We start from the raw sequence: 18,931 nt of genomic DNA, 5'->3' as shown, positions 1-18,931 counted from the left end.
TCACTTGCCAACCAACGTTTCGCCTATTTTTCACTTTGACAACTAACGATTGTCAATTTTTTGTATAACAACGTTTCATTTGGTAGAATTGTTGTTAAGCTGATTATTGTAATGACAAAAAACGTTTCGGGCATTTATCTTTTGTCAAATTATTCATTAGGCCAGACAACTTTTAGACGAATAACGTTTCGTCTGTGTAATAGTTCCCTTTTCGTACTTTGATAAGTTCAATTGAAATCGAAAGGAATCGGTTAGGTTAGTATGCTGATAAACAATGCACGAGCCAAGCGAGCGTGCCGCGGCAGCGGCCGGCGAAGTGCCAGAACCAAATCGCTTTTATTTTACTACGCAGGGCATTTAAATATGCTACATCGGTTACATTTTCAAAGTTCCTCAAATAATCAAATAATACAATTTTTAAAAATGAGCTGTCACATTCTATTAGTGCAGTTTCCACAGCGCATTTTTTACTATGGAACATTTCCGTCTGATGCGTAGAATCTCTACTTGGTCTGTGAATATTACGCTAACTAAAACATTCGCTACTTGAAAGTTGGCATTTTGAAAAGTGTCATTCTAAAAGGAAGACCAAACGTAAAGTTGGCAACAGTGAGGTTGGGAAATAAAAACAAAATTATATCACAAGTTGGCAAATGATTATTCTGCAAAATAAAATTCTGCGAAACGTAAGTTGGCAAGTGATAATCGGCTGAATAATTTTCGGCGAAAAGGCAGAGAACCTAAATAAAGACGAGAGGCAAGTTGAAGTGTTGAGTTTGAGAAGAGTTGAGTTTATTAGCGATATGTTCTTGTTTGACTACAATATGTTTTTGTTTAGAGTTCTTCATTGTCTTTTAATATTGTTTACATACACAAAGCAAACAGTGATTTTGGTTGATTACGTAATCAGTAAAAAACAATAGTTCATCAATACATCATACATACATAAACAGCCCACTGCTGGGCAGAGGCCTCCCCTCAACCAACCTGAGGGGGTATGGAGCATACTCCACCACGCTGCTCCAATGCGGGTTGATGGAGGTGTTTTTACGGCTAATAGCCGGGACCAACGGCTTAACGTGCCCTCCGAAGCACGGAATCGTCATACTTTTTCGGACAATCAGGTGATTCAAGCCGGAAAAGTCCTTACCAAACAAAGGACAGTCTCACAAAGTGATTTCGACAAAGTCCCCATCGGGAATCGAACCCGGACCTCCAGATCGTGAGTCTAACGCTCTAACCACTAGACCACGGAGGCTGTTATACAAACTAAAAACACAGTGAGTTTGACAACATCTAATATTTCTTTTGATAATCCTCACGAAACAAACTTGCGAGGTTCATGTCGATTGTAAGGTCGTAGGTTCGAATCCAGCACGGGCCTAAAACCTACGATTTTCGAAATCGTTTTTCGAATTCATGTTTGGATCATAAATAATTATCACGTGCTCAGCGGTGAAGGAAATATCCTTGTCGGAGAAATGCGTTTTCGGAGGTATGTGACCTAACTTGTATTGGGTTTTCTCTTCGCGGGTTGGAAGGTCAGACAGGCAGTCACTTCTGTTATAAACCGGACCTGTCAAATCTTCAGGTTAGGTAAGCGGACCCTGTGAGCACGGGATAACGCTAGTGCCGTATATAACCCGGGTGCTTTCAAAGCCAGAGTGAACAGGCACCTGCTGGGCTAGCTCGCTCCATCTTAGGCCTCGTCAATGCCTTCGGGCAAGTCTGGGGCCAAGGGCAAACCCATCAAATGTAAAAAAAATTAGGTATGGGATCCAAATAGATCTCGACCCGATTAATAGCGGGGGAAATCGCGCGACCAATCGATCCGCCACAAATCGATCTATTAAATCGATTCTACACGATCGATCCGGTACAGTTTTAATTGTAGACTCTTACTTGATGTGAAGATTGTAAGTGGTACTATTTCACCGACTTCACGACCTCCGTGGTCCAGGGGTTGAGCGTTGGACTCACGATCCGGAGGTCCCGGGCTCCCGGGACATATCACAAAAGTTACAAGGTTAGGACATTACAGGCTGATCACCACATTGTCCAAAAGTAAGATCATCCGTGCTTCGGAAGGCACGTTAAGCCGTTGGTCCCGGTTACTACTTACTGATGTAAATAAGTAGTCGTTACATGAGCCGTGTCAGGGGCCTTTGGCGGCTCAATAGTAACCCTGACACCAGGGTTGATGAGGTTGGTAATCCACTTCACAACCCACACGATAGAAGACCGACTTCAAAAAACGGAGGTTATTTTATTTTATTACTAGGTCAAGCGGATTTTACTTAAGACTTCAGGTTGTTAGGTTGGTTTGGACACGTAGAGCGGATGAAGGATAATAGAATTGCAAAAGCGGTATATAAAGCGAAAGTTGATGGTAGGGCTGGCAGGGGAAGACCGAGAAGGACTTACGATGATCAAGTTGGAGATGTCCTTAGAAAAGGTTCAATACGATCTACTCTGAACCGGCGTTGATGAAGCGATTGATGAATGTAGAAGAAGCAAGAGAAGTGTGTCAGGATCGAAGCAAATGGAATTCTATAGTCTCTGCTTACCCCGGTGGGGAATAGGCGTGAGTTTATGTATGTATGTATGTCAAGACTTCAGGTAACCTGGAGGAGATCGATACAAAAATAGCATCACGCCTATATTCTCAGTATATAAAACACACCCACTCCACGCCAGCTATGTTCAAATCCCATGTAATAGGGGGGCGAGCCTATTGCCATCAACCTTTTTTTTTTGTTTTGGTTTTCCAAGAAGGGCAAGGCAAAGGGAATTATGCCCATACAGCCATGTCTTATGTATTTATTTTCTTGATGATGATGAAGAAACCTAAGCCCCCACCCTCGGAGCAGACTCCTACTCCGAACCCCAAACGAATTAACTCAAAAGTCCGCATAAACTTTAGAGTTGTGAAGGTGCTTGTTGGCGCGAAGCGAAAATAGATAGGTACACTTTGTTTATTGAATATTTCGATATAATAACACTATCGGGAATGTTTTCAGACTAACTTACATAACATAAACTGCCTCTATACGTCCCACTGCTGGGCACAGGCCTCCCTTCAATCAACCGGAGGGGGTATGGAGCATACTCCACCACGCTGCTCCAATGCGGGTGGGTGGAGGTGGGTGGGTTTCAGACTAACTTAACCACGTGATATCAATTATCTATCATCCAAACATGAATTCCAACTCATTAAGTCGAATGCAGTGCTTTGGAGTTTAGAGCCCGAAATATGTACGGTCACAAGCATTAATATGTATACACTTTGGTACCATGTCACATTAACTTTTTTGACAAATTGAACTGTAAATCTCACTAAATGTCAAATATGTTAGTGCGACAGAGGGGATTCTCTTAAAATGCATAAATGTTTTTGTCATAATTTTCATAATCCTTTTTGCATAAAGTTTTTTAGCATAACAGTACTTTCCCATAATAACATCTAGGAATACTGGTTTGTTAGATATAACTTATTTTTGGACTAATATTTGTTGGTATAAATATGATTCGCATATAAATAAGTATCCATAATTATTTTTTAGAATAATAAATAGTGTTTTGTCATAATTTTTACAAGGCATAACAGTAGGTTAGGGTGCGGCGGGGGTGGCCCAAGGGCCACCTCTACGCCGCAAGCATGTTTATGTTACACACGAAAAGTATACTGAATAATAACCATGAAATGAAATAGTGTCATAAAATATAAAAAGTCAGAATCATGAATCAAATGCAGCCAAGGAAAAAGTAAGTTTCGAAAATGTTTAAAGTTGTGTCATAACTTTTCTTATTCGGAGTATAATTTTTATGCTTATAATAATTATGCTTATATTATCATTAATGGCATTGATTATTATGCTTATAGTAGTTATGAGTTTCAAAATTATGCTTAAAAAGTTATGACAAATTAATACTATGCGTAACTAATAATAGGACAAGTAACAGTATGCCATGGTAAATTATTACATAAAATTTTATGAGTAAAAATAGAGAACCGCGACAGAGTCCTAAAGTGGGTACATTATATTGCTCATGACTGTATATAATTTAGAAATTCGGCGAAATATAAATTGAGGTGAACGCGACATTTGTTTCAGAGAAAATAAAAGCATTATCTGAAGAGATGCTTTAAAAAAATGTCTCTTGTGTTGAAAAACCGTTTGGTTGCCAAGGTTGACTAATACCAGGTCAATGGCACTGCTGGAATAACCACAAAGCAATAAAAAAAGAACTAATTGCGGGGTTATTGTTGGGAGACAAGTTCGAGACATTTATTTAGATAAATTAAGAATACACAGCTCTGTTCGGGGTACACGTCACTTACACCTCAATGTCCCGGGTTCGAATCCCGGCTCGGAACTACAGAATTCTTACTCCTACACCCCAAGACTATATCTTAAGGGGAGCAGAGGTACATCCATCGCAAGATGAACTAAGTACCCACACCTCACCGAGCTTTCTGTTAGACCAGCGTGATAGGTGAGCCGTATCGCCGTCTATAATGGTCGAGACGACTGTGTTAGTGAAAACTACACTTGAGATAAATTAATAACTCATTGGTGCAAGTCCGGTACATGTGATTTCCGGGATTTGTGTCCGGTTAATGGCAATAGGCTCGCCCTCTATTACATGGGACTTGAACATAGCTGGCGAGGAGTGTGTGCGTATACTATATACCTCTGCCCACCCCTTCGGGGATATAGGCGTGATGCTTTATAGCAAGGTGAATGTCGCGGCCTCTGCCTACACCTAACTGGCGATATCACAAAGCAATACAACTATTATTAGTTATAAGAGGATTATAATACTATTATAAGAGTATCTTGAACCTAGTACAGTCATGAGCAATATAATGTATCCACTTTAGGACTCTGTCGCACTAACATATTTGACATTTAGTGAGACGTACAGTTCAATTTGTCAAAAAAGTTAATGTGACATGGTACCAAAGTGTATACATAATAATGCTCGTGACCGTACTGCAGTCTCGTTCGGCACAATTCAATGACCAATCTTTATTTCTGGAAAGGACGTTGACCCAAGCAATTCTGTTGTTAGCCTGAGCGAAACAAATAATATATCCCAATGCGGTACCTCTGATTACCCTCTTCTACTCTCATCATCAATTTAAGAGCCACGCTCTTGTCGGTGCAGCATTTTCCATTCCAGTCTATCAAAGGCCAATTCCTTGACTTCCCTATAAGACACGACGTTAACCTTTTCTTTAATCTGTTCCATGTAAGCTCTTCTTGGTCTTCCCCTTCCTCTCTTTCCTTCTAGCTTTCCTTCTATGATGTTTTTAATAAATTCGTCGTGTCTTATTAGGTGTCCAATCATCTTGCGTCTTCTGTCCTCAATAATTCTCAGTATTTGTCTTCTACTCTACCCGTTCTTTTTTTTTTACTCTTTCCAGCACTTTTTCACTTGACACAATTTCAGGGCACCTTGTACAGTTATGAGCAATATCATGCACCCACTTTAGAACCCTGTCGCACTGTCATGTTTGACGATTAATGAGACTTACGGTTTAATTTGTCAAAGAAAGTTAATGTGACATGGTATCATAGTGTATACATATTAGTACTCGTGACCGTACCCTCGATCCTTCTCCAACACCACATCCCAAACGCTTCCAACCTCTCTGTCTCTGTGTCCACGTTTCACTTCCACAGACACAGTCGTAGTCGTTACATGAGCCATGTCAGGGGCCTTTGGCGGCTCAATAATAACCCTGACACCAGGGTTGATGAGGTTGGTAATCCTCCTCACAACCCGCACGATAGAGGAGGAGGAGGAGGAGGACTTCCACAGAGTGCAATGCTCCAAATGTATGATTTAATAAACAAAAAAAAATATGATTTGATTTTTTGATTTAAAAAAATAAATAAGTAAATAGTATAACAATTTATGAACACAACACATCTTATTTAATAAACCGTTTCCTGATTTTTATTGATATATTTTGCATTATATATTATTATTATATAATATAATACCATAAGGTGTATATTAACATTTTTTAGCACAAAAATGTATTCATAAATACTCAATGTTAGTTACTAGAATAGTAATTAATTGTTAATGTAGTAATTATTCGCTCCCACACAGCACAGATGTATAACCTTACATTATACCTTAATCTTCCTACACATAATTATGTATTTAGTAAATAGATAAATAAAACTAATTACTAGTCGGCTTTTTTGGACCGACTAGTCGGCTCGGCTAGTCGGCCAAACCTGTAGTCGACCCATCTCTATACATCGTGTCTCTAGATCCCGTTTCTCACGGGGGGGTCCGCTTACTTAACTTTAAGGTTTGACAGGTCCAGTTTTTTACAGAAGCGACTGCCTGTCTGACCTTCCAACCTGCGAAGGGAAAACCAGCCCAATACAGGAGAGTTAAGCGTTCTCCAACTCGTCTCTCAGTCGACCCATCTCTGTTAAAAATCTTTTTTTTTTATTCGCGATTTGTGATTCTGCCTACCCCGATATGTACAACGGGCGTGCGCTTATGTGTGTATGGGAAACGTAGTGTACGAGTTTCTTCAGTGTCTATTACACAATATGTTACGGCTGAGTTGCGCAGTTTGTTTAAGACAGGCAGATAGGGTATGTAATAGATGAGCTGGAAGCACAGTGCTGGAGGAGGCAGGATTAGGATGTAACAGAACATAAACTCTTTATTTTTCACTTTCCTTCCACCGGCTGTACTTGGAATACCATTGTATTTAAGTCTATAAATTATGTAATACAAACTGGATTTAAAAAAAAAAGAAAGGAAAACATGAAACAGTAGGAGTTGGGCCTTGTTCTGGGAGGTTTTCTGGCCACGTCTTTCCCTCAGCGTTACAGATTCCGATGTGGCAGTAGTTTTACAGCTAGTTACATTATATGTAATTTAATTTTTTGACGTTCAAAAAGGCCTATGTGGTGAAAAAACCTGAGGACACAGTGAGTGCGGTTTGTCGTAGTGAGTTTGGTGCGAGTTCAGATGGTTCCGAACATTCCGATATCAAAAACATAAACAAGCGGCAAAGAAAGAGGGTAGACAGATATGTCTGCCCGTAGAAAATTATGGATCTACCTACTCCACTCCAATCTCATCAGTCATCCCGTGATCAAGGCACTTGCAACAGTGTCGAAATATCGGGAGTCTCATATCCCCATTTAAACGCGGTAAGAACCCGTTATTATGTGTTTTAATTTTGTAAGCCAATTTGTGAGGGAGGGAGTGAGGGACTTTCCAGGCCACATTCCCCAAATATAGATGGCGCTGTACAGATTTGCCTTCGTTTAACCTTTTATCTTTGTTTTTGGGTATACATGATGACCCTTGTTATTACACCCAGACACAACACATCTTCCACCCATTATTATTCTGATCAAAATACAGAGAAGCGATATGGGTAGTAACATAATTCTATACATGATCTGATCCAAATATCAAACAACAATTATTTTTAAACAGAGCGTTAGTGGCATCGTAACGAAAACTGACGGATGATTCAGATGACGGTTCTGAATTGATATCAAGTGGAATTTTCCGTCGCAAAAGTATACAATAGAAAATAATTAAAAAAAATGAATATTACGACGGAAAATTCCACTTGATATTAACTCAGAATTATCCCCCTCGGTATTCGTTTCAAGTCCCGGTCAACCGAGCATCGCCAGGTCTCTTTGGGCCCCCTTTTGCGTTTTCGACGCGCACACCAGGTCAGAGCTCGTCGGGACGGGTGTTCCACAGGTCTTCTAAGGACACGATCAATCCACCACCACTTCCGTGTGAGGATATCAGCCTCCACAGTATTTTGCCCAGTCAATCTCCACAGTTCTCTGTCTGTAATAGTTTTAGGCCAGATTTTTAATATTGTTATAAGTTGAACACAACACTAGCCTATTTTCTAACACATGCTTCGTCCAACTTTAGCTAGAGCGTTGAAAATTTGCATGCTGTCAATGTTTTTGCTTGGTAAACAATTGAACGTGTTTGGTAATTACTTACAAAAGACGAAGCTGTTACGCTGTGTATAAGGCCGCTTCTATAATAATGAGCGGACGCGGGAGCGGGGAAATCCAACTAACCTAACTGGTTGATCAGCTAGTTCCGCCCACATGGCAACAGATGGCGCCACCATTCAATAATGCGGTCCTGAAACGCGCTATCGAAGTTTACACAGCGCGACGCATATATACAACTTCTAAACATAACACCGTTGGGTCGTCGATCCCTAGTCACACTACCAATTTGTGGCTAGTCGGGTACTAAGCTCAGATCGGTACCATGAAAACATCCTTTGACGGCAGCACACCCTCAAAAACTCTTTTATGATACTTATATTGTACTGCCCAAGCGGCGTCTGTGGGTCAAAGGTTTTGAGCGTTGGGCTCACGATCCGGAGGTTCCGGGTTCGAATCCCGGTGGGGACAAATCACTTTGTGATCTAGTTTGGCTAAGACATAAGGCTGATCCACCTGTGTGTGTCCGCAAGTAAAATGATCGGCACGTTAAGCCGTCGGTCCCGGTTAATATTTACTTAAGTAAGTATGTAGTCGATACGTGAGCAATGTCAGGCCTGATGAGACAACAGGCTTGAGGGTGCCCAGTTGGGTGCGAACCTCGGCTCAGGGCGTCGTCTGAGAGGAAAATATTTGAAAGAATGAATCGACCCTAGTGGGTCAATAGCGATAAGCGCTGATTGAGGGAAGTCGTCGACCACGCCGTCGGGGTCCTGAAGTGTTTGGTGTCGCGAGTTGATTGGCTGCGCGAGTTAGGGCGGCGCCGCAGGAATAGTGAAGCGGATCCCCGCCCGGCGCCCAGAATCGTACCAGGCAACGCATATCTCAGGCTGCCCAACGCGGAAACGCAGCCAGCATTATGGGTACATTTGCACCAGGTACGATTGGAAGGCTTTTTAATTAAGATTTTGTTTTAAGTCTTAATTATATATCATCATCACCAGCCCATTAACGTCCCCACTGCTGGGGCACGGGCCTTCCCTATGGATGGATAGGGAGATCAGACCACCACGCGGGCCCAGTGCGGATTGGTGGTTATTAATGACTGCTCATGCAGCCGGGACCAACGGCTTAACGTGCATTCCAAAGCACGGAGGAGCTCAAAATGAAAACTTTTTTTATGTGGTCACCCATCCTATGACCGGCCTTTGCGAAAGTTGCTTAACTTCAACAATCGCAGACCGAGCGCGTTTACCGCTGCGCCACCGAGCTCCTCCTTAATTATATATAATTTATTTTATTTTGAGTTTTGTTTATTTGTTTTAGTTTTATTTAATTTAATTTTTGTTTTGTTTGATATTTTTGTTTGTTACATCACACATATTGAGCTTATTCCATAACTTAACTAGGTATTCTGACTGATATGTGTAACAATAACGGTGTAAGTACATAGCACTCACAATGCATAAACTAATTTACAAATTGAACAGTAGCAGAAAGGTAATTAAACTTAATTAATTAAATTAAACTAAATCAAAACATACAAATAAACTCTGGTGGTAGACTTAAAATATTAACTCAAATATTTGTTCTGTAAGTAACTGTTTTGTTTATGGTGTAAATAAAGTATTTTACGATGTGATACTATACCACCTTAGCTGAGTAGGTATTTGTGTCAATAGGTATTGTTAAACTGTAACAAGGGTGCTAGCCGTATAATAGGAGTAGGGTACCCAAGGGTATACACCTTTAGAAGGTTAATTATGTGCTGTGATGTGTCGTTCCCGGGAATTTTCCTAATGTGGGAATTTTCCCGTTGTAAAAACTCTTTAATAGTAAGGACACTGAAAAAGAAATTGGTATTCATAAAAATTCACTTCTTATAAAAAACATACCTATCGAAAGTAAGATGATTCGTGCTTCGGAATGTACATTAAGCCGTTGGTCCCGGTTACTATTTACTGATGTAAGTGAGTAGTCGTTACATGAGCGCCTTTGGCGGCTCAATAATAACCCTGGCACCAGGGTTGGTGAGGTTGGTAATCCGCCTCACAATCCACACGATAGAAGACTATAAAACAGCTGCAAATCGTAATCTAGGCCACATCACAGGAGCCCTGAACGTGTGTTTGGGGTTGGCAGAGAGCCAACAGTACCTACTCGCGGAAACATTATAAACATGGCTTATTTCATTCGCCATTACCTGGTTTTCTCGTTTTGGCTTGCATGCGGCATTTTACGAATGAGTTTTACGTCAAAAGAACTGTTTGCGAATGGAACAATAACATAAATTAAGCTCACGACGTCGGAGGAGCTCGGTGGCGCAGCGGTAAACGCGCTCGGTCTGCGATTGTTGAAGTTAAGCAACTTTCGCAAAGGCCGGTCATAGGATGGGTGACCATAAAAAAAAAGTTTTCATCTCGAGCTCCTTCGAGCTTCGAAAGGCACGTTAAGCCGTTGGTCCCGACTGCATTAGCAGTCGTTATTAACCACCAATCCGCACTGGGCCCGCGTGGTGGTCTAAGGCCCGATCTCCCTATCCATCCATAGGGAAGGCCCGTGCCCCAGCAGTGGGGACGTTAATAGGCTGATGATGATGAAGCTCACGACTATATCCTAATTCGTACCACAATTTACCATAGCATAAAGAATGATACTACACACATGACGACTTCCGTGGTCCAGTGGTTGAGCGTTGGGCGGTCCGGAGGTCCTGGGTTCGTATCCCGGTGCGGAAATATCACAAAAATCATTTTGTGATTCCTAGTTTGGTTAGAACATTCCCAAGAAATGCATTTTCGGAAATATGTGACCTAACCTGGATTTGGCTGGTTTTCCCTTCGCGGGTTGGAAAGTCAGACAGGCAGTCGCTCCTGTAAAAAACCGGACCTGTTAAGGTTCAGTTCAGATCTTCAGGTTAGGTAAGCGGACCCCGTTTTTCACCGGACCCTTTGGGCGAAGGGTCATCATCACCAGCCCATTAACGTCCCCACTGCTGGGGCACGGGCCTTCCCTATGGATGGATAGGGAGATCGGGCCTTAAACCACCACGCGGGCCCAGTGCGGATTGGTGGTTATTAACGACTGCTAATGCAGCCGGGACCAACGACTTAACGTGCCTTCCGAAGCACGGAGGAGATCGAGATGAAAACTTTTTTTCTGTGGTCACCCATCCTATGACCGGCCTTTGCGAAAGTCGCTTAACTTCAACAATCGCAGACCGAGCGCGATAACCGCTGCGCCACCGAGCTCCTCAAAGGGCGAAGGGTAAACCACCCCAATACAGGTTAGGTCACATACCTCCGAAAATGCATTCCTCGGGATTATTGATAAATTATATTTCTTTAGTTCTTGTTATTGTGTTCTTGTTTCTAGGCAATACTAATAGAATGCGTCTAACATTGACATCTGCGTGGTAAGTGGAGCGTGACCAATCGTTTCCGCTGCCCGCCTCCCATTGATGTCAGCGCGATTGATGCTCTATTAATGTAGGACTTTACAGGCTACGTTCACAAAAAATATACAAGATGGCGCTGTTCAGATTCCACGTGAATTACCTAATTTAATCTTCTTCTATCTATCTTCTTCTATAGACTACTCTGGGCGCCATCCCACTCGCGTCAGACAGAGTACTGCGGGGCGGAAGGCAAGAGGGAAACCACTGCCCTATTTTTCCCTAAAAAAGTAGCATGGAAAATGCTGCACCGACAAGAGCGTGGCTCTTAAATTGATGATGATCTATCGTGTGGGTTGTGAGGTGGATTACCAACCAAATCAACCCTGGGCGGGGTTACTATTGAGCCGCCAAAGGCCCCTGACATGGCTCATGTAACGACTTACATCAGTAAGCAGTAACCGGTCCCAATGGCTTACGAAACACGAATCATCTTATTTTCGATAGGTATGTTTTTTTTATAAGAAGTGTATATTAATAAATACCCAATTTTTTTTCTTTTTTTCATGAAAATCGATCTGGAATCTTAAAGGCTTAACATGCTTCAAAAAACCACAAACAAACACAAATTCTTCAACTTTACTACTTTAAACACATAACAATGCATATTTCAATGCGTGCAACATAATGCAAATTAATATTTTGACAGTAATCCGAAGTCGTTGCATATTTACGACGTTATGTAATGCGTGTGCGACCTGAATAACTGTTGTTGTCTAGTTCTAACCCGACTGCGGCAAAGCAAAAGAGGGTCATGTGTTTGACCGGCTAATAAATATGTATAATGTTACTGTAAGCCCTAAGTATTGTAAATCCTTAGTATTATTTTGTATGTGTATGTTTGTTCCCGCATAACTTCTAAACTACTTTTCAGAATTTAACCAATAAGGTGTCGTTAGAAGCATCCTGACTGTCTGCTAGTTTTAGGCTATGTGACGTCACACTAAATATAATGTGGCGCCCTCTAGGGAACAAAAACTGATGTATGTAAAAAGAAGTCTTAGGCTGTCGTGTTGGGTATCAAATAAAAGGGACTAAATAGCATACATACATACATAAACTCACGCCTATTTCCCACCGGGGTAAGTAGAGACTATGGCTTCGATCCTGACACACTTCTCTTGCTTGCTCCACATTCATCAATCCCTTCATACACGCACGCCGGTTCAGAGTAGATCGTACTAAACCTTTTCTAAGGACGTCTCCAATTCGGTCAATGTAAGTCCTTCTAATAAAATTAATTAATCAATTCAAATAACAGCCTCCGTGGTCTAGTGGTTAGAGCGTTAGGCTCACGATCTGGAGGTCCGGGTTCGATTCCCGATGGGGACATGGTCGAAATCACTTTGTGAGACTGTCCTTTGTTTGGTAAGGACTTTTCAGGCTTGAATCACCTGATTGTCCGAAAAAGTAAGATGATTCCGTGCTTCGGAGGGCACGTTAAGCCGTTGGTCCCGGCTATTAGCCGTAAAAACACCTCCACCAACCCGCAGTGGAGCAGCGTGGTGGAGTATGCTCCATACCCCCTCCGGTTGATTGAGGGGAGGCCTGTGCCCAGCAGTGGGACGTATATAGGCAGTTTATGTTTATGATTTATAATCAATTCAAATATACTATCGTTATAATCTGGGAGTCTTCAAGGCTAGAGTGAATAGGCATTTGCTGGGTAAGCGTGATGCATACTAGACCACATCGTCACTTACTATCAGGTGAGATTGTGGCCAAACGCAAGCCCAAGTTATTATATTTTCAGTTCTATACTTTTGAGATGGCGAATTCCACTTGATGTCTACTCAGAATAAAGGTCTGAATCTTTCAGTAAATCTTTATTTAAACATCTTATGCGAAAGATCTCTTAGCTTAAGTTAACTGGAAATATTTTAAAACATAATAACTTTAAGCGAACTCCATTCCAACAGACAAACCGAGGAATAGGTTTTGTGGGGTTTTTATTCAAATTCAAATTCAAAATCTTTATTTTCAGACTATTATTATTGTTAGTAACATAGTACTTAATCCTAATGTTAGTAGACTAATATTTATTTATGAAAAGAAAGTCACAAATTAGAGCCGTCTAGCGGGAGGAGGAATGTGTGCGTGTAGTTGCAACCATCGCGCCATCAATGGCGACTCCCAGCGGTCCACCCACACACCCAGGACCAATTTTATTGTACCAATATTTTCTGTATTTTTATGAAAAATAAACATTTTACTTACTTACTTACTATCCCTCAAAGTTTTCGTTACGATGTCACTTACACCCTGTATATTAATAGGGTTAAATCACGAGACATCACCGCGCATCAAGCTAGCTAGGCAATATCTCGCCACGCGTCGACGCTCAATAATAATCGATAATATAATCGATAATCCAATCGATTGCCATTGTTCGATTATGAATCGATACTTAGTTCCGTGCGTGCGTTCATAGTTCCTCGTTTTTATGGCGTCGTATTTGAATTACATATCGTATCGTATATTATAAAGAAAATATTTAACGAAATAAAATTGTTAAGAGAGGATCCTAAATTAAGTGTAGGAATGTTAAAGTCAAGGCTAAGGGACACACTGCTTAGCGGAGAACTTCCCTAATTTAGTACCTAACGTTCTTGTTGGGTTATGTTTGAACTATGTAGAATGGCATCTAAGCTGAGCGATGGGTTTCTTGGACCTTATATATTGTAAGTTACCTTGATTGTTATGGTTTTTCTATTTTATTATTTATCTAGGTGAGTAGAAATTTATGTTTATTAGATAAGCGCATCTCGCCATCAAACGTAACAGTTTGGCGGGTTAATATTGTAAGAAATAAAATTGTACTTACCAATTTAACAATAAAAAAAAAAATAGAATATATCATAGAATGTATCGTATAAAAGAATGAGAACTGATATTAGGCAGCTAAATTACTCAATTGTATACAAATATTTTATATTTATGTTTATTTTTTTAAAGAACGTCTAGGGCCCTGTGCCGAGGTTTTTCTTGCAGCTTCTTTTCCCCGGCTATACAGGTTGTGAGAGGCTGCAGTAATTTTAGGCGGATGAGACGTTCGTTATGTAAAAATTGACGATTCAAAGTGTAACTATGTTACCTACTGAATAAAGATATATTTGAATTTGAATTAACACAGAAGAGGCAAGATTACAGACGGCGATACGGCTCACCTATCACGTTGTTCTAACAGAAAGCTCGGTGAGGTGTGGGTACTTAGTTCATCTTGCGATGTATGTACCACTGTACCCTAATTGGCATACAAAAAACCTTATTTAACACAGACACTACACATTGACGTTATCGTACACGCGCATCTGTGTGTGTGACGTCTGACGCCATACGATTGAAGACTAAAGTAAGACCGAGGGGTGAGGTAAACCTAGCTCAGCCGCTGGTGGGGAGCGGAGAGTTGCCGTTCTATACGTAGTATTATTCCTTATCCTGTGGTTATGTTATATCGGGTCGTTTAGAGATAAGAAAACCGTGTTTACCGAGGAATGCAGAATAGATAACTCTGTTGGCTCAGCTCTGGAATTTCGCCAACACAGACTAAACCATTGTACCTGCCTGTGTAGTGATTGCAAAAAAAATGCAATTTCATTCACACACATCATAAGCTCACGACTGTATCCCAATCGGGGTAGTCAGAAGTACCTCCATCGCAAGAGACACCTCACCGAGCAAAAGAAAGAATAATAGGCGGCCTTATTGCTCATGCAGCAATTTCTTCCAGCAAGTAGCGGGTTAGTACATACATACATAAACTCATGCCTATTTCCCACCAGGGTATGAAGAGACTATGGAATTCCATTTGCTCCGATCCTGACACACTTCTCTTGCTTCCTCCACATTCATCAATCGCTTCATACACGCACGCCGGTTCAGAGTAGATCGTACTGAACCTTTTCTAAGGACATCTCCAATTTGGTCAATGTAAGTCCTTCTAGGTCTTCCTCTGCCAGCCCTACCATCAACCTTCGCGGGTTAGCGGGTTAGTACACTATAGAAATATATATGTCACTGAGTGAATCGGTGTCAACCGGTGTAGGACCAACCATGGAAAGTCAAACCATCACCTACATAAATGGGGCTTAAAGGAGTCGCCATACTGTGAATGTGGTCACCCGGACCAAACCATATCTCACATAGTGAACGAGTGCCCTCTGCACCGGTTCCCAGGTGGTATAGCCGAACTGCATTGTGTGACGGATGCAGCAGAGACTTGGTTAGGGGAGCTTAAGCTGGATATATGATCCATGCAGGATATTTTATGTTTATCTGCCATACGCAATAATAATAAGTAAATCAGTCAGTTTCCCCTTCTACATACATAAACTCACGCCTATTTCCCACCGGGGTAAGCAGAGACTATAGAATTCCATTTGCTTCGATCCTGACACACTTCTCTTGCTTCCTCCACATTCATCAATCGTTTCATACACGCACGCCGGTTCAGAGTAGATCGTATTGAACCTTTTCTAAGGACATCTCCAATTTCTTCCTTCTACACATAAAAAAAACAGATAATGTAGATCATTCCTCAGTCGGTACACAGACAATAGTTGCGTAGTGTATGTATGCAAATGATTCACCCACGCCTTAGTCTGCGCAATGCGTTCTGCGCACGTAATAGTGTTGTCTATCAATAGGCTTCTAGCGATAATTTAAAAAAAAAAATACAGTAGTATCAATACTATGAATGGGCACCAATGTATTTTATTTCATTTTCATTAATAATACATAAACAGCCTATATACGTCCCACTGCTGGGCACAGGCCTCCCCTCAATCAACCGGAGGGGGTATGGAGCATACTCCACCACGCTGCTCCAATGCGGGTTGGTGGAGGTGTTTTTTACGGCTAATAGCCGGGAGCAACGGCTTAACGTGCCCTCCGAAGCACGAAATCATCATTAATAATATTAATTTTATTTTATTTATTAGAACATTCATAATTTTAATTTTATTTGAAATTAATTAAATTATAATTTAATTAATTTTAATTTATCTAATCTAATGTACTTATAATCATGAATATGAATCTGAAATAAATAATTTGAATTTGAATACTATTGATATTGCTTCTCATTGTTGCATAGTTTATCGATACTAAGCGGAAATCATCACTAATTAAAGAGCTACGCTCTTGTCGGTGTAGCATTCTCCATGCTACTTTTTAGGGGAAAAATAGTGCAGTGGTTTCTTGCCTTCCACCCCGCAGTACTCTGTCTGACGCGAGTGTGATGGCGTCGATACAACTCGACCACATACATTGATTGTAAAAACATACACACATGCATGAGATCACGCCTATTTCCCACTGGGGTAGGCAGAGACCAAGGAACTCTAGCTACTACGATCCTGAAACACTTTCGTTTCTTCCACTCTCATCTAAGACTTCATACATCCTTGCCGGTTTTTTTGGTTTTAAAAAAGCAAACAAAATTGACATTTGCGCATATTAAAGTAATTCCACAATGTAAAAAAGTGTGAATTGCTTCGATGTGGCTTTTTTAAACCCCCTGGTCTCTCTTTAAAACATCCTCGATTTAATTGCAGTATGTACGTATAGGCCTGACTGTGTTCAATTATAAATAATAAATCCATAAAATATAATAATAATACTATAACTGGGAAAGTGTATGTGTGTGTGTGTGTGTGTATGTGTATGTGTCTGTTTGTTTGTCCGTCTTTCATGGCAATACGGAGCTATGAATTGGCGTGATATTTTAAATCTTCTTCTATTGTATGGGTTGTGAGGTGGAGTACCAACCTCATCAACCCTGGTGTCAGGGTTACTAAGATAGATAGGATAGGGATATTTTAAGTGGAGATAGTTAAAGGGACATAGGCTACTTTTTGCCTCTTTCTAACCCCCTCCCCACTTCCCTAAAATGGAGGGTGGAAGTTTGTATGGAGCATGCCGCAATTTTCGAGGTAGATACGTAAAAAAAATAAAAATAAATATACGGTCGAATTAAGAACCTCCTCCTTGTTTGAAGTCGGTAAAAATTGGTATGCGGACTATTTGTGGCTAACAAAAATCGTGCATCATTTCTTTTTGGAAATCTGCCCACAACCCCTTCAACGATTTGTATGGGACTTTTCGCAATTTTCAAGGTAGGAGGCTAATTGGTACATTAGGAACCGTGTCACCCCGAATTCAACGCGAGCGAAGCGCAGGCAAAACCTAGTTACCCATACATACACATACATAAACTCACGCCCGTAATCCCTAATGGGGTGGGCAGAGCCACAAGTAATCAAATACAACTTGCAGCCACTGTTGATACGATGTCGTAAGCTGGTTCATACCTTATGGTGATAAGGGATCAGCCTATCGCCCATAACATTAGTCCATCATGTTAGAGGGCACAATCCCTCTGTCGGTTTTTACGACATGCCCGGGAAGACAAACAGCTGAACGTGTTCTATGTTTTTTATTTGCTCCCAGAACAGCATAGAAGCAAAACCTAGTTAAAATATAACATAAACTCATTACAGGTTTGACACAAGTAGGTATTAATAGCGAAGGACTTATTAAAAAATCAAATTTTATCCAAACAAGACTATTAATACGATCGTCTGTTGAAATTAAATCAAAAATTGTGCTTATTGGAGTGAAACCTGTCTCGTGTATGTGCGGTACTGCAGTTTGTCCATAGTTTTTTTTAATAAAAAAAATAAATAAAAAAAATAAACGAGGCGACGCGTAACACGGCGAGGAGTTGGTGTTAAACGTTAATACAGGGTGGTTAGCTAGTGCGGAAAATAATTATATATTTTCTCTCAACCATCATCATCATCATCATCCAAGCCGTGTCCGGCGACGGCGACTCCTAAATGTCTATCCCAGGGGCCTGTTTCATAAAACTTACAATTGTAAATTACTACGACAATTTGGTGTTCATTACGTAGCTAATATGAAACTGCAAAATATTCGTGATCACACACTCCGCAATGTACATCAAATTGTCATTGTAATTTACAATAGTAAGTTTTATTAAACAGGCCCCAGGTCGATGTTATGATAGGTTCTAATGTGGCTAGCAAAACCGAACTTCGATTTGACGGTTCGGCCACGTGGCGCACAACACCTTTACAAGAGAACCTGTCATCATACTAATATTATTTATTTAGATTTGAACAAGTTTATTCAAAATTGTATAATAACATTGCTGCATTGTTTTAAGTTTACGCGGTTATTATCATAATTAAAGCACATAATAACGGGTTCTTACCGCGTTTAAATGGAGATATGAGACTCCCGATATTAAAAACATAAAAACCCCACACTCCACTCTCATTTAAACGCGGTAAGAACCCGTTATTATGTGCTTTAATTATTGTATAATAACGACAGATAAAATATATCTAAGTACTTTAAAAAAAAATAAGTGTTCGGTACTACTTTTTTATACATATTATACCTAATCATTTATTTGCCATTGAGAAGGGTAAATTACATTGTTGGTTGGTTGCTGGTTGGTGGTGGTGGTTAT

The 18,931-nt window shown here is 40.7% G+C and overlaps 1 protein-coding gene across 6 annotated transcripts in view; it reads left to right on the top strand.

The window, feature by feature from the left end:
- Positions 1-18,931, top strand: part of LOC126379104 (mitogen-activated protein kinase-binding protein 1) — a 143,183-nt gene that overhangs the window by 7,181 nt on the left and 117,071 nt on the right. The window lies entirely within an intron of this gene.

This window comes from Pectinophora gossypiella, chromosome 28 (genome assembly GCF_024362695.1).
Source record: "Pectinophora gossypiella chromosome 28, ilPecGoss1.1, whole genome shotgun sequence".
In the NCBI taxonomy this organism is placed as follows: domain Eukaryota; kingdom Metazoa; phylum Arthropoda; class Insecta; order Lepidoptera; family Gelechiidae; genus Pectinophora; species Pectinophora gossypiella.
Note: the sequence above shows the minus strand (reverse complement) of the source record. Positions and strands in the feature narration are given on the sequence as shown.